This window comes from Tauraco erythrolophus, chromosome 2, assembly GCF_009769465.1.
Source record: "Tauraco erythrolophus isolate bTauEry1 chromosome 2, bTauEry1.pri, whole genome shotgun sequence".
NCBI lineage: Eukaryota > Metazoa > Chordata > Aves > Musophagiformes > Musophagidae > Tauraco > Tauraco erythrolophus.
This window is the reverse complement of record NC_141466.1, coordinates 25704452-25717286: the sequence shown is the minus strand read 5'-3', so window position 1 is coordinate 25717286 and position 12835 is coordinate 25704452.

The window sequence follows — 12835 nt, the reverse complement described above, 5'->3', positions numbered from 1 at the left end:
AGGGGAGGGGGCGGGCCGGGCCTGCCCTTGCGGAGGCGCCCCGCGTACCCCCGCCGCGCCCGGGGCAGGAGGGCGGGACGGGGCCGCGGGGGCCTGCGGCGCCGCCCGGCAGCGGTTCTCCAAAATTCAGGGCCGAGAGGCGTGCTGCTGGCCGCGCTTCACGGCTGCGAAAATATCGGTCCTGTTAAAACATCGGTGGTCTGCTGCTGCCAGCATCGCCGTGCTTGCGGTGCACCACCGAACAGAGGCCTCGGGTTCTGTCCTGGGGATTGTCCTGGGCCTCAGGATTCTGTCCCTGTCCGTATTCGGGACAAAAGACGCCGTGCCGTCGCACCCCGGTGCCCGGCTGCAGCTGGACGCTGCCGCACGCATCTCCAGGCACCCGACATCCCACAGCAGTTGGCTTTCTGTTGCTGTGATCCTCGGTGAGGTGACTGAGGAGGACACCTCTGCACGCAGAAAGGTACAAAGAAAGGGAAGCAACGTGACCCTAGAGCAAAACCCTTGAGATTTATTTGGCACTGAGTGACCCAGTGCTCCCTTGCCTGCAGCCACCCTGCTTGGGTGCCCCGTGATGGTGTGAGCAGGACTTCACGTTACTTTCTGCCAAATACCCACGGCTCTGCGCATCACATTGACCCCCCCTAAAACGCTGACAACACCCTTTGTTTTCTGATTAATACCACTGCCCAAATACTTAGTCCTTCATTAAATGCTGAGGTGTGTACACAGCTGCTCCAAAAAGCTCTCACAAGTCAGGTATTCGATTACGCCGTCAGGGGCAATAGAAGTGACCCAATTCTTCACACAAATGGACCAACTTTCAGTGTTCAGTAGGGGACAGACGAGGTCAATGACCAGGGCTTTGTAGACGTTTTACCTCGGGGTATGGGACAGATTAGGCAAAGGAGGAAGATGAGGAAGTGAAGAGCCACGAGCAAAGCCATGGAGTTCAGATCTGTGTGCCAACTTCTCCAAATGCCAGCAGTGGCCAGTTTTCTTTTTAGTTTTGCTGTGCAACGTCAATGAGGGCAACGGTCTCTGCCACCTGCCTGCACTCACTGGGAAGGCTGCTGTGCTCTGACTCTTTCCTGCGGTAACTCCTTGCAGCGTTTTGTTTTATTCCTCACTTTTAACTAATACTTGTTGTTTACAGGTATTCAGTAACCACAGGCTACAGCCCAAGACCCCCGTGTTTGATACATACCATGTTTTTGATACTGTGCTGACGCTCTGCTCGCAGGAATTAATGGGATCAGAAAGATCCCAAGGACCCAGTTCCACAAACAGGGCACTCCATCCAAAACCTGCTGCACTCCTTTGCCCTCATCCTTAGCGAGGTACTGGCTAAGCACCTTCTTCAGAGCTTTTGGGCTACTCCATGCTACAGATGATGCACAGGTAATGAAGTAAGAGTGGAAAGTGAGAGCAGCAGCCGTTTCATGCCACAGCGGATCATTTGCAGCATGAAGTTTAGTTAAATTCTTATGACAGAGCAGTGAAGAGACAAAGAAGAAAAGTACTTTTTCTCCACTACAGCACCTGCAAATCTCAGGCTGAAGATTTGTTTCAAGTGGCAGACAGCCTAATAAATCTGGACTGTCACAGCCTGGTAGCTGCTCTCAGCTTTTGCTACTGCAGGAGAATTGCTTGCTGTGTTACAGATAAGAGGGATCCAGTTACAGATGGGATCTAGGCTTCTGTGAGGGCAGAGAAAGGTTCTGGGCATCTGCATCCCAGCTGCTGCCACTGTTTGACTTTCAGAGGCAAATGAGCTATCATAAAACCTGTGTTTTGAATCAGTGGCCAGCACAAACAGGGAAGACGTGTGAGGGAGAGGAGAGAGGTAAGGAGGGAGTAAATCCTTCACCTCCTAGTGCTGTCCCAGACAAGGCAGGCAAATCTGGTGTTTTGAAGGAAGCATTACTGCAATTTGTGGTCCAAAAGTCAATGCTGTGTTTTGGTAGTCCAGCTCGTACAGCCTTTAAGATGCTGTGCTGATACAAGGGACACTGTAAGGCAAAATGGTTGCCCCTGGATTACTAGAGGAGATATCAAGTTAGATATTTAACATCTGTTCAGCAAGGAGACTGCCACCCTCATTTTGGTCAAGGACCTCACACTGTGTTACTCCTGTTCCAGGTGCGGTCTTACCTGGAGACTGCAAGGGTCCAGCACACAGCAGTGCCTCCCAGGATGCTGTGTGGGAAGCCTCAGCAGCAGAGCCCATGTGCCTCATGGTATGTCAGGTGTAGATCCCCACAGACACCCCAGCAGCCTTGTTGTCCTGCTCATAAACCAGATTTTAAGAGGTTGGTTGTGACCTGCATGGCACTGGCTGGACTTGAGCATTTAAAAGGTGCAGGTCTGAATGTCATGTCTTGGTAGCCAGAGTTTAACACCAACAAATAAAGAACACGGATAAAACACGAATTCTGTACCCTCGTACCTGTCCCACACACTTGACTTGCTAGCAGTGCTCTGCCAGCCTCTCTTCCTTACGCTTTCAAAGTCTCCTGCCAGCAGGTACTGAATCCATTTGGCCTGGCAATCGGGCAGCCAAGCTTATTTGTGGGCAAAACAGCAAAGAGCGTGTGCTTAGCCCACTTTTTCCCAAGCTGTGGAAGAAGGCGGTGTCCATTTCTCCAGGGAAGGTGCACAGCCTTACAAGGCAGCACTGTTGCTTGTGACCAGTGACTTGTATTAATGAGGGAGGCTTATTAGATGGCAGTAGTGCCCAGGAACCCAAGCCACAGTGCTTCACCCAGATGCTTCTGTACATTGCTGGTGCTGCAGTCTCGGACTGGTTCCTGACATATGGACTGGTTTTCCTACCTTCACCTCAGAGAACCTCACAGGTGATGCCCACTGGACTGACAGCCACCTCGCTCTCTGGGGTGGGAATCCAGCTGTGCATCTTTGCTGAATTACCACTTTTCATTTTTTGGAGAGGGGAAAATCAGAGCCAACAGTGATACACCCACGTGCCTGGCTGGCTGCAAACACACACCGAGCATGGCACAGTCTGGAGCAGTGATCCCTTAGATACATTGTGCAGAGCAGAACAAGATCTAAGACATTAAAGTACACATCTATCTGTAATCTGTTCTAGTGCAGCTGCCTCAAGGAAGAGAGAATAACTGAATAAAATAAGTAGACTTTTCCAGTTAACATAAATCTAAGCCTACTTTCTTAAGTAGCAAGTAAAAGTTTTTCTTCCGAAGTCTGCAGTTTGATTTGAGGGCAAGGAGGCACTAATAAACTCATTAGTGTTGCTAGACTCTGTATGTTGGTATAAAGTTTCTTGATCTTCATTACATTAATCTATTTTTTTTTTCTGTAAGGTCTTTGGGTTCATAGCACCTCTTTAAAAAAAGCTTGCGGTTAGCATAGCGGGCTGCCCACGGTGCTGGTGGCACATGTTGAAACCAGTCCGAGCCCAGTGGTTGTGATGGGTCTTTGCAGAATGTCCCATTGGTGTTTTCGGCTGAAAACTAACTGAACGTTTTAAAACTCAGGGCTCATGCCGAATGCTTCACCTTGAGTTTTGCTTTCTTGTACTGCTGCCAACGGGGTTTGAACGGCGAAGCTTCGCTCGCCAAATGGGGCAATTCGGGCTTCAGGAAATAGGGCCACCACTTTTCCACTCATCTCCTGCACTGGTATCACCCAAGGCTCCTACTTGTTCCTCCATTCTCTTCCAACTGGCTGCAGTTTGGGCAGCACAGAGCTTTTAACAGCTCCATTAATCGGTGCTGGTTGTTTTTATGGGTTGCTCTACCTGAAGCAAAAGCACCTCCCTGTCCCCATGTGCAGTGACTGGCTGTCCCCAGCCTAAGTGACACCCCTGCTCAGATGGGGCTCTCGCTTCGTGTGCTGGCAGGGCATCCACCGGTAGTACAGAAATGCCTTCTTTCTCTTTGAAATAGCCTAAACTTGCTGAGCCCTAGTCTGCAGAAGACATAATCTAGTAGGGTTTTGTGGTGAGGACTGAGTTTATGAGAGGGTGAAAAAAGGCTTTTTCATCTCTGGCAGGCTCTCCAAGATCTGTCTGAAATAATCGCTGACTGCTGCCAGATGAGTTTTGTTGTAATATTAATGATCTCTCTGGGCAGCTCGAGTTTCATATGCATGTCTTTTTAATTATTCAGATAAAAATAGCCACGGCATAGCTGCAAAACAGGCATGCTGCCTTTCGGTTTGGATTTAGAAAAGGGGTTAAGGATAACTTTAATGACATACAAAGGTACGAATACATAGGGAATGCAAAACATCCAGAATCCAAACGACATTTTTCTGTGCTGTACAGAAGTACCCGTATCTAAGTCCACATTATGTGCAATTCCGGCACTTCCCCAGAGTTTACCTTGCACTTTCTGGTAAACAAATCCACTTTCTGAGGTGACGCACACCCTGAGGCTGCCCCAAATGATGTAAATAACTCAGGGGTCTTTGCTTTCGCCCCCCAAAAATGGCTTTGCGTGACATCTCCTGCTTTCTGCCGGTGGAAATATTCAGGCTGGCAGCTTGCTGCTGAGTTGGTCACATCCATAAGTTATTAATAGAGAGCCGGATGAACAGAAAAAGGTACTCAGCTGATAGACCTACACTCTCACGATCCTTTAGTTGTTTTTAATTTTATTACACTCTTTTACAAGCTGTTTAATGCATCTGCCTTAGATTAGCTAGCAACTAGCATAAGGTGGCCATGACAGAGATAAAGGCACTAGCTGCCGCAGACGCTGCAAAACGGGGCAGTGTACCATTAGTGAGCTCAAACCCTGTCAATCCAGGGCAGTAGGACCACAAAATGTAAAGAGGAGATCACTCCAGCACAACACGTTTGTCTGCAAATCAACTCCCAGATGAATGCAGTGGAAGGAGAACAAGAAGGGATGGAAATGGGGAGGAGGAGAGCCCCTTCCAGACCCCGTGTCCCTGAGGCCGAGGATGTGCTTTTGTCTCCCAGGAGCTCTGGAAATAAAGAGAAATGGGAGAGACAGCAGCAGAACTGATGGCCTGCTGTCTACGTCCTCTGAGAAGGCAAACAGGCCAGGTTGGATGAGGCTTTGAGCAATCTGGTGTAGTGGAGGGGTGTCCCTGCCCATGGCAGAGGGGTTGGAACTAGGTGATCTTTGAGGTCCCTTCCAACCCAAACCACTCTAGGCTTCTATGAAACTGATGACCACTGTAGCAGATAGCAGGATTTTGGTTTATTGTGAATTTGCTTCTGGAAAAAGCTACTTTTCAAATAGCCTTGTAGACAGAAGCTTTTTTCTTACCTACAGTTAGGATTCAATAAGGGACAGATGCTGAACAAGCCACATGGGAATGACGCCCTGTCTAGACAGGCCATTCGAGGTTTCTTCTGTTACCCACCATGAAGTCCTTCAGCCCATGTAGCTTCCTCCCTTTCCTGTCCTTTCATGGGGTATCATCTTACCTGACTACAGCTTTAGAAACTTTGGCATCTAGGTTCTTCTGGGGTCTCACACTTCCTCTGGAGAAAGTAAAAACAAGGTGTCTCCAGAGTATTTGGTCAGCAGCCATAGCAGGGTAAGCCAGATCTCCTCCTCCCCACACACATTCCTCCTTAGCACACACCTCAGTCGGCAACTTTGGCAGGACGTTTCTTACTGTGGTGTACTGAGAAATGCTGTTCTGGTGATTCAAAATTCAAAGGGTCGTGTGTGTGTCAGAGGCCTCTGGGCAAGCCCATGGTCAGGGAACTGTCCCAGTGCTCAAAAGCTTTGCGCTCTCAAGGAGTTAGATGGTCTCACTATTAGGATTTGAGAGGGTGGGAATTAATGAACATGGGGACACCTTTGACATTCAAAGGAAATCTGGTACTGCTTTGTTTAGAAAGAACAACATTGCGATTTACAATTTTTTAACATCCCTGGGCATGGCAGAGACACAAAACTCAGATGTTGAGGAGGCAGCCTTTCCAGATGCCACAGCTATACTTGCACGTTACTTGCCTGTGGATTCTCCTTTACCTGCACACATCACCGCCTTCTGAGGTCTGTGTTTGTGTCTTATAATGCATTTTGTGCCTGACTGACTTCTGCACAACTTCACTGGTGCATATCTAACCACCCACCTGCCATATATGCCTCCATTCCTGCAGCAATGGCAGGCACTCTGTGGCTGTGGACATCCAGGTTAGGACCACTCCAGTTATAGCTGGGCAGCCGGGCACGGAGCGCCCTTCAGGGAAGATCCCCCAGTGTGGCCAGGTCCCTTTTGTTTTGTATAGCGTAACTTCAAGGTGGATCAAGGGAGGTGAGGCACTGAGCTGCTGCTTCTCTGACAGCAGGAAAGCAAAGCTGGGAATCATAGAATGGTTTGGGTTGGAAGCGACCTTAAAGATCATCTAGTTCCAACCTCCCTGCCATGGGCAGAGACACCTTCCACTACACCAGGTTGCTCAAAGCCTCATCCAGCCTGGCCTTGAACACTTCCAGGGACGGGGCATCCACAACTTCTCTGGGCAACCTGTTCCCCTGCCTCACGACCCACATTGTGAAGAATTTCCTCCTTACATCTAATTGAAGTCAACCCTCTTTCAGTTTAAATCCATTGCCCCTTGTCCTATCACTACACACCCTTGTAAAAAGTCCCTCTCCAGCTTTCCTGTAGGCCCCCTTTAAGTACTGGAAGGCTGCAATAAGATCATCTCGGAGCCTTCTCTTCTCCAGGCTAAGCAGTCCCAACTCTCTCATCCTGTCTTCATAGCAGAGGTGTTCCAGCCCTCGGATCATCTTGTTGGCCCTCCTCTGGACCCACTCCAACAGCTCCATGTCCTTCTTGTGCTGGGGCCTCAAGAGCTGAACGCAGTATTCCAGGTGGGGTCTCACAAGAGCAGAGGGGCAAAATCATCTCCCTCGACCTGCTGGCCACGCTTCTTTGGATGTATGATTCTTTTTGAATTAAAATCCAAGTTTCAGTTCTGGAGCTATGCTTTATCAGAGGGCGTTCAGGGTGAATCTGCTAACTTTGACAGTTATTTATCTGAGCTGGATACATTCTTCCGAGGTCTCCTTTTTATTGTATATTTTGTTTACTTTCATTTTTATATGTCTTCAGATTATATGTGTTTATTCAAATTCAGGAAAATAAACACCAGATCTTTTTCTGTATCTTCTATTATTACAAGTTTTTATAAGACAGCTACTGTACAAGGCAACATTAGCAGTTTAATCTCCAAATTGTTTCAGGGTTGTTTGGGTTTTTTTAAGTTAACACATCTCATGAGGACTCAACAGAGGTTTTGGATTTATTAATGGAACACTAATGGTCTTCGCAATCCTTTTAAGCAGAAAACAATTTTATTTTTTAGAAAAAATGAATATTGATTATATCTCTGGAGTGATTCCATGTGGGAATAAAAGCACAATAAAATGCAGATCAAAGTATATATCCTGAATTCCTAATGGACTGAGAGGTGGTTGTGCAATCAAGGCATGTGTAAGTGAAGACAAGTCAGGTGATTTTACATCCTATGTGAAATCCCAGCCCCTGGCTAGAATAAAACATGACATCATTTTGTATTGCTTCAAGAAAACGAGGCATGTGTCAATACAAATAAAGTCTACTGTTAGCACAAACATTAAGTGACTAGAATTTTATCCTCTAACCTGCAGGAAGCAGGGGAAATACAGGCTGATTTTTATCACAAAAACATCATCTGAAAATAATGTTCTTTTTTATTCAAATTTATAGTACTGTTCAATCTAAGCAGAATCAATCGATTTTGAAAGGGTTATAAAAGCAGCATTCTACTTTCAATTGGAGAAAGGGCTGGGAAAAAAATAGGTGATTATGATGGCAAGACAGTGCATTACCTAAAAAGAACTATTTTTCAGTCACTTGTCACGAAGCAGAAGACAAAGCAACAAAATTCACCCCGAGTTGGAAAACAGAAAGTTATTCTGAGGGAGCGCAGAGCCAAGTAAACCACAAAACTTGCCTCAGGGGTACCGAAGGATGGTCGTACACTCAGTGTCACTATCCTACACTCAGTGTCACTACTCCCTCGCGGGCTCAGCGGAGCCCAGCAGAGTCAGGAAGGGAAAGGCAGTGCTGCCGAGCGGCTTGAGGACCTCCAAGGGGAGGTGATGGGGAAGGGAAGTTATGCATTCAGGCTTCTCCATTTTTCCCCTTTAACAGCTTAATGTTAGTAATTTTATTAAATAAATATTGACTGAAGTCAACAGTGTTGCACTTTTAGGATACAGTTCCTACCTGTGGGCATCTTGGGATAGAGAGGGAAGAAGTTGTGCTCCAGCTTATGTTCCCGATAAAGGGAATTAAAAGCAAAGTGCAGTGGGAATACATCTGCAAGCAGCAGAGTAAGAGATCCGCTACACAAACATGGGAAGCACCATGACTGAGGGAGCTGGCAGCTAGCCATGAGTACTAACTGGCCAATGTTCAGTTTGAACGGAGAGGAGCCCACCTTTCCTCTGCAGGACATCGGCGAGGGGCTAGGCTTTTGGAACAAGGCACTGGAGGTAAACACGTAAAAACAAGCAGGAGGCTGTGAATACCTGAACTCCTATGCTTCCATCTGACAGAGAGCCACTCTCCCAACCATCAGCAGTTCCGCTTTGGAGGCACACTTGAACCTGACTGCCCTGTATACCATTATTCCACACTTCTCTCCATGGGAATCACGTTTGTCTTCTAGGCATCGCTCTTCTTCCTTTTACAATTTCAATGCTGTCCCCCATTCCGGGTACTCCTGGGTGCCTCTCAAATCCCTGCACCTACGGTATCAACACTCACATGGCAATTCATGTTCTGTCTCACTTTTTCTCCCCCAACCTGCTTCACATCAGGCTGGCTCATTACAGAAACTGAGCCTTTTGGCTTCTGAACATCTAGACTGAATGTGATCATCTTTCAAGATTTTCTTGCAAGTGTGTGGAAAATAAGCTGCTTTTTTTTTTTTTAATTAAAGCTGAGATTTCAACATAATGAAAGAACTTCAGAAGTCATTTTCAGAAAAACTTTCTACAAGATAGTCTTTCTTCTTATCTCTACTCACAGCCACTACACATTTCCTTTTCCTACTACTATCTCCCTCCTTTTTTTCCATTCCCCAGAAATGTGACACAGGGTGTCTGTGGAAACATATGTAAAGAAATTGTAAAGTCCTGCAAGAATGGCCATGAAATGTCACTTGATGTCCAGGGAACCATGGGTAACAAGACAGTGTAACAGGACATCATGGAAACTTCAAGTTCTGTTTTTATTTAAAAAGGAAATTAAATGCAAATCTCCTCTGAGGCTCTCACACTACTAAAACTGGGCTTAAGTGCAACTAATGTTTCAATTATTATTTGAAAGTGCTGTTCCACAAGGTAGGTTGAGCCAACCTAAAAGCCTACTGCCCCTCAAGGGGCTGTTCTGCCCCACCTTCTCCTTGGCCCTGTGCTCCCACTGCTTACCTCCGGGCTGGCACTAGTCCTTGACAGCAGGAAATTTCAGCTCCCTGAACAGCACAACCAACACCACCACCTCAAGGAGAAGAAGGGAAAAAAAAAAAAAATTTAAAACTCAAACAAGCAGCAGTTTCTGCAAAGGGAGGGCGGGGACTGGGACCATGTGGAATGATGGGGGAAGAGATCAGACATGAGCAGCCACATCAGAGATGAATAGCTGAGACCACCCAAAACAACATCGTTTGCTCTGTTGGATTTTTTTTGCCAGATCAGCTCCTTGCTCCGATTTGTTGTGCTGCAGAAACAAATGGCTGGCAACAGGAGAGTCAAGGGTCTGCAACCAGAAATAAACACAGAGGCTGAAAAAGAGCAAGCCCCAAATAGGACTTTTTCCCAGTCTCACGGTAAGGAATCACCTCTTGCCTCACCCTTAGTCCCAGGTGGGTGCCTGTGCTACAACACTACTTCTTTTACCTCCTACCACCACTATTCCTGTAAGCATCAAAGCTACTGCTCCATACTCATGAACAACTCACAACAGGAAAGCCAAAAGATTTGCAAATTTGACTTAAATTCTGCCCGTTTCAGTAGCACCTATTAAATTTCCACAGCAACTGGGCTAAGAGAAACACAGATTTTAAGAAAAAAAGTTTCTGCAACACAGATACGTAGTACGTATTCAGTGCACAGTACTGAACTTGATTACACTGTGCCAGACATGCACATTTATGAATAATGCAAGAATTAAAAAAAAAAAAAACAGCCACAAAGCAAGGTGTAGGATGTTCTTGCACTGTTTGTTCCCTCACTAAAATGATCTCTAGCTTAAAAAGAGGTTGTTTTAACCAGAGGGATGAAATACAGACAGAATAATTAGGATAATTCACCAGGAGAGGAAAACTGAGGGCTAGGGACTGAGGACGGGGAAGCACATGGGGACCTCTGGAGATGTGCCATGGGTACAAGGACCTGTTCAAGCAGTCCCCACTCCTTTCCACAACACTCTCTAAACCCTCCCAGATTGACAGGGCTCCTATATGCATGTAGGAGTGGGAGGTCAGGTGCTTGCAATAAGGTTTTTGTCAAAAACAGGGGTATCCATGGACAATCAGGTCCATGTGCTAGTTCCTTAAATACCAGCCATTGTTAATTTGGTACATGATCCCTCTTGTTGGCCTGGACAGAGAACCCAAGCAGCATCAAAGGCTTTTTGTGCTCAGTGCAACAGAAACAGCAGTGAAAAAAACCAGTTCCTTCCCCAGGCAGCTCACAGTTTAATAAAAAATACAAGCAAGCAACAAGCAAGTGGGAAGAAAGGAAAGAATGAGAAAGCCAGGATAACAGCTCGTCACACAAACATCTGGATTTAGGGCTTTTAGAGCAAAGAAAAATCAGATGTTCTATTACAGTTTTATCTACATTAGTTTTATTTCACTTGACAGGTCTCAAAACAAATAGGTAAGGGAGGACTGTTCCCCTTGGGGGATGTTTCCAGTGGGCTACCCCAGGAATCTGTCCAGGTCTCAGTGCTTTTCAGATGCTGCTGCTTTCAATTCACTGTTGGCAAAATCTGAGCGAGTCATACAGTTGTAATCACTTGGATTGAAGTTTCTGACGTGGTCAGGGAAACTCACTCAAGCTGCACGGTTTACCGTTCCTAAACACAGTTAGGAGCAAAGACCAGTGGTGACCTGCGCTGGCTCCAAATTCTTCCCAGTGTCATTCCTCTCCTGAATGCTACATGACACATTGCATGCATGACCAATGGAGCAGAGACTCCCTGCAGAAGATGACCGTCAGGCAGAAAGAGAACGATGGTGTTCCTCCCGCAGACAGCATTAGTGAGACCATTACTGAAATGGTGCACCCATTTCCACTGTCCTGCTGCAGAAAGGATGTTTGCCACAAAATTCCATAGGAATTTGAAAATTTACAGTGTGGCAGCAATAGGTGTAGAGATAATCTCAGTCCATTTATCTAAGAGATAGAGTGGATAGAGAGGTCCTAAACCTAAAACCTGAAGATGTTAAGAAATCACTGGTTGGGATCTGAGGTTAGATCGCTTCAACTGATGAACTTTTGGAAAAATTTTCTTATTGACGTAGGGACTTCTCATCGTTGAGCTCTGCAAGATTAATCTTCTCTCAAAGCCAAGCTATAGCCCAAATATTACGAAGCAGAACTTACTGTCATGGAAATGATCACACTAGAAAATAATTTTTAGTCTTAATTTAGTCTATCAATTACTATTATTTCCATTATAAATTAACTATATTCTTCCAGACATCATCAGATCCATCATGAAACTTGAATCCCAAGGCAACATGCAGATACAGCAAAGCAGCAAGAATGCAAACATGCAAAACAGCAATTTAGCCCACCAAACCTCTACAGCAGGAGAAATGCACAAGCAACAACAGAAAAAAAAAAAAAAGAGAAAGAAAATAAAAGAACAAAGAAGTGTCATTTTCGTCCCTGCAAACACAGCCAGGCCACCTCTCTACCTGTACAGAAGCTGAAAGAAAAAGAAGAGAGAAGGAAAGAGAGCGAGCCATGGGCACACAGAAGACATTTTATTTACCAAGTCCTGTTTCACTGTAGAACAACACTTTTCCGTAACCTGGCACTAGGACTTTGAGACTGAGCAGATACGGCACTTCAATTCTAGGACAGACTGCTAACGTATCATCCTTCTAGCATAAAGCTCTGGTTGCTTCGTAAAATTTTACCTGCAACTTTACTTCCGTTTATTTGGGCAGAGGGAGAAAACTGAACTAACAGGCACAGCTACCAGTACCTTTATGGTGAGGGGGCTTCTGACAGCTGAGGCACTCTGGTCTAGGAGAATCTTCTTCCACCACCCAGTTAGCTCACGTCAGCTGTAGAAATAGCATGACGTGACAGTAAAGGTTTCCTGCTCTTTTTTTTTCTTTCCTCCTCTCAGGAGAAGGCACAATATAGAAACAAGTGTTTGTGGGTTTTAAGTGTTTCATATATTTTAACTGAGTTGAGTAACTGAAATACCTAAGGCATTTTATTTATCATACATCATCGTGGTTTTTAACTCATTCTACATTTAAGCTATTATTCTATGGAGATTTGAGTTTTCCTGGTAGGACTGAAAAATGGCATCACATATAAGAGCTTCCTCCAAGCTACCGACAGAGTAATTTGCATTTCTCTGTCTAACAATTTGAAACTACTTTCTTATAAAAACACCTTTAAAAGCTTTGCTTATTTCAATCTTAAAAGATTCCTGAGGTAATGGGTACTTGTTTTTCACTGAGACTGCCCCAAAATATTTGGCCAAAATAGCATAAGCACTATGAATGCAAACAGCGAGCTTGTTGTTACAAAAGGTTTTATTATGTCCACCTGGGTAAAAT